We start from the raw sequence: 4,277 nt of genomic DNA, 5'->3' as shown, positions 1-4,277 counted from the left end.
CTGGGTTGGTGAACACACCGAGGTGCTGGGAGGGTGATTCGCCCAGAGAGGGCATGGAAGCTCTGTGCTGCCCTCCCCTCAAACCTTGCCTATGCTTCTCTTCCATGTGTCTGTTCCTGAGTTTTATCTTTTACAGTAAATTGGTAAATATAATGAAGTGTATTCCTGAGTTTGAAACAGGAGGGAAGAGGGCAGGGCACAACCTTTAAAAGAATGACATATGTATAGGACATGACAAGAACTGGTAAGAACTAACTAGATTCAAGATGGCAGAAGATTTGACTTCCAGTGGACCTTGAGCCTCTTTCTACACTCATTGTAATACATTAGCATAAGCTAAGTGACACACCCACCAGTGCCATGACAGTTCTGAGGCTGACCATCAAAGATCAAAAAGTGGGCAGTGGCCCAATTCCTGGAAATCTCCACCCCTCCCACAAAATAGTTGGAATAATCTTCCCCCTCATTAGCCTATGAAATTACCCACTGCTCTGAAAGCTGACAACTCCTGGTGCCGCTCTCACCTTCTGAGATGGCCCACGCTCTGTCTGTGCAATGTGTTTCTCTCTAAATAAATCCACTTCTTACCTATCACTTTGTCTCTCACTGAATTCTTTCTGTGATGAGGCATCAAGAACCTGAGCTTCATTAAGTCCTGAGACCAAGTGTGTGATCTCAGTTAAAAGACCATGGGTTCAAGTCCCAGTCTGGGTTTTGGCTGGGTTCAAGTCCCGGCATGTGGGTTCAAGTCCAACCTGAGTTACACGGTTTCATGTTCTGTGAGCCATCCTAGCAAATTACTGAACTTGAGGAGGGAGTTGTGAGAACCCCCAAATTTGTAGCTGTTGGTCAGAAGTATGGGTGGCCCAGGCCTTGTGGCTGCCATCTGAAGTGGGGGCAGTCTCGTGGGACTGAGCCCTTTAAGTTGTGGGATCTGACGCAGGTAGTGTTCAAAGGGAATTGAATTGTTGGACACCCAGTTCATGTCAGAGAATCAGAAAACGTGTTGGAAAGAACACCAGGCAGCCAGGCATGTGACAGGTGTTCGGTAAATAGTAGCTATTTTTATAATCATTATTACCAGTCCCCTACTCCAACCTTTGCAAATTTCTTCAGAAGTATCTGAGTGTTTTCCATTTGTCTTTCCTTCTGCAATTTTAAGTCAATTTAGACATCTATATTTCTGATTAATGAACCAGAGATAATGATTGAAACTGGAGCCAGATCTTAAGATGGCTCTTTGAACTTTTCTGAAATTGCCTACTTCAACACCTTTGGAAGGAAAATGCACCAAAATGATAAAAATCAAAGCAAAGAAATTCATATCCATTTATTGATTAAAAAAAAAGTAAAGGATAAAAATGCATCTTGAGATTAAAGCAGTCTCCTGAATATGGAAGAGGAGAGTGGGGTGGGGGAGAACATTTGCAGCTAATTTACTTGAATATTTCCTTCCCATCCTTGGCTGCTAAAGATTAAAGTTGTTTTTTAAAGACAGGACACAGTGGCTGGGAGAAAATTCAGCATGAAGTTTGCTGGAGACAGCTATAGAGAGTGTAGGGACATCAACTTGAAGACACTTAAGTGGGACCAGAGGAGCAGAGATTTCATCCAACTCACAGCTGGATTAAGCCCTTCCTATACTGCAACATGCAATGCTGTGTGTCCTCCTGAGGTGATGCACTCTGATGGGCATACCACCTCTGAAGGGTTCTTGCCCCAAAACAATTAGCCTGAATCCAATCAAGCCTCTAGAACTAACTTCCAGTTTGTCAGAAAGACAGGGGAGGAAGTTACCATCAGGAAGAAGCAAGAAAATTCAGAAGGTGGGACATATTTGAAGACAACTGGCCTGAGGCTTTTAAAAGTCAATGTCACTGGGACTTCCCTGGTGGTCCAGTGGGTAAGACTCGGAGCTCCCAATGCAGGGGGCCTGGGTTCAATCCCTGATCGGGGAACTAGATCCCACATGCATGCCGCAACTAAGAGTTTGCATCTGCAACTAAAGATCCCGCATGCTGTAACTAAGAAGTCCACATGCTGCAACGAAGATCCTGCGTGCCTCAACTAAGACCCAGCACAGCCTAAATAAATAAATAAACAAACAAACAAATAAGTAAATAAATATAAAAAACGTTAATGTCATTCAGTTCAGAAAGTTCATTGTTAGTGTAAAGAAACCCTACTGGTCTTTTATGTTCTATCCTGCAGCTTTACTGAATTTGCCTATTAATTCTAATAGTTTTTTGGTGAAGTCTTTAAGATTTTCTTCATATAGGATCAAGAACAGTACAGTTAAAAATGGTTAAGGGACTTCCCTGGTGGTCCAGTGGTTAAGACTCCACGCTTCCACTGCAGGGGGCATGTGTTCGACCCCTGGTCAGGGAACTAAGATCCTGCATGCTGCAAGACATGGCCAAAAAAAAAAAAAAAAAAGGTTAAGATGGAAAATTTTATGCTATGTATATTCTACACAAATTTTTTAAAGTGAATGTCAATTAAAAAAAAAGATGGAGGGCTTCCCTGGTGGTGCAGTGGTTGAGAATCCGCCTGCCAATGCAGGGGACACGGGTTTGAGCCCTGGTCTGGGAAGATCCCACATGCCGCGGAGCAACTGGGCCGGTGAGCCACAACTACTGAGCCTGCGCGTCTGGAGCCTGTGCTCCGCAACAAGAGAGGCCGCGATAGTGAGAGGCCCGCGCACCGCGATGAAGAGTGGCCCCCGCTCGCCGCAACTAGAGAAAGCCCTCGCACAGAAACGAAGACCCAACACAGCCAAAAATAAATTAATTAATTAATTAATTAATTTAAAAAAAAAAAAGATGGAAAGAGATGAATGGACAGTTCTGAATAAAAATGGACTAAAAAGACAATACAGGCCAAACATGAATTTTAATGGCATCCTGGTTTGAGAAAACAAAACAGTCATAAAAGGCATTCTGAAGACACCTGGGGAAATTTGAATTTGGACTGAATATTAGACGACAGTATAGAATTACAGTTAATTTCCTTGGCTATGATAATGGCATCGACATTGTATAGGCGAATGTCTTTATTCTTACAGATGTATGCTGAAGTATTTAAAGATCAACTGTCCACAGTGTCTGCAACTTACTTGCAAATGGTTCAGAAAAATATGTAAAATAAAGGAAAATAAATAAATAATAGAGAATAAAAATGACAAAATGTTAATGATTGTTGAATCCAGGTGGAAGGTATACTGGTGATCATTCATTGCACCTTTAGGGATGTTTGAAAGTTTCCATAATAAGATGATAGTATAAAATGATTGTGATTCCTCTCTGTCCTTTTTCTTATGTAATTCAAAACAGAAACAAAACTAACAGCAAAGACAGCAAAGTGTGGAGGTGGGGATGGGGGGCAGCGGGAAGTACCAGGGATTTTTAGGGCAGTGAAACTCTTCTGTGTGATACTGAAATGATGGATACATGATGTTATACATTTGTCAAAACCGATAGAACTGTACACCTCAAAGAGTGAACCCTAAAATGAGTTATGAACTTTAGTTAATAATAACGTACCTATATGGGGTCATCAGCTGTATCAAATGTATTACACCAATGCCAGTTTTTTTTTTTTGCAAAAATTAAAATTTTTATTGAATTAAATTTTATTAAAAAGATAGAATTATGGGGTCAGTAATTTCTGGTCTTAAAATTTGCTTGCTGGTTAATACTTAACAACAAATAAAAATACGAAAAGAGCATTCTATCTTCTCCAGCTAATTTAGTTGTGTAAGACCCAGAGTCAGCTTTAATGTCTTTAGCAAAAATGTTTCCAACAAAAATGCTTGAAACTCATTTCTCTTAAAAATATGGAACGTTTCACGAATTTGCGTGTCATCCTTGCGCAGGGGCCATGCTAATCTTCTCTGTATCGTTCCAATTTTAGTATATGTGCTGCCGAAGCGAGCACCCGATGCCAGTTTTTAATAACAGGAGAAACTTAAGGAAGAGAGAATATATGGAAACTCTCTGTGCTTTCTGCTCAATTTTTCTATAAACCTGCTGTTTCTGTAAAACTGCTATAAAAAATAAAGTCTGTTAACTAAAAAAGCAGCAACAACCATGGTACAGTTAAGCTTGAAAAGTAAAGTAATAAAAAAGAAAAGTGAAGGTTAAATAATAATCTGAGAAGTTAGTAGTCAGAAAAGTATTGCATAATTATAAAATATGGGCCACAGGTTCAGTGCAGACCTCCATGGAAGCTAGGCACAGAGGGAGACACAAAACTTAAAAACATACATCTGATCAACA

At 40.5% G+C, this 4,277-nt stretch overlaps 1 non-coding gene across 1 annotated transcript; it reads right to left on the bottom strand.

Moving 5' to 3' along the window:
- Positions 1–3,829: 3,829 nt before the first annotated feature.
- On the bottom strand, positions 3,830–3,936 carry LOC118882131. The gene has a single exon (XR_005016684.1). It is a non-coding gene; the product is annotated as a U6 spliceosomal RNA (small nuclear RNA).
- Between the last annotated feature and the right edge of the window lie 341 nt (positions 3,937–4,277).

This window comes from Balaenoptera musculus, chromosome 15 (genome assembly GCF_009873245.2).
Source record: "Balaenoptera musculus isolate JJ_BM4_2016_0621 chromosome 15, mBalMus1.pri.v3, whole genome shotgun sequence".
In the NCBI taxonomy this organism is placed as follows: Eukaryota; Metazoa; Chordata; class Mammalia; order Artiodactyla; family Balaenopteridae; genus Balaenoptera; species Balaenoptera musculus.
The sequence above is the reverse complement of the archived record's forward strand: the minus strand, read 5'-3'. Positions and strand labels throughout refer to the sequence as shown.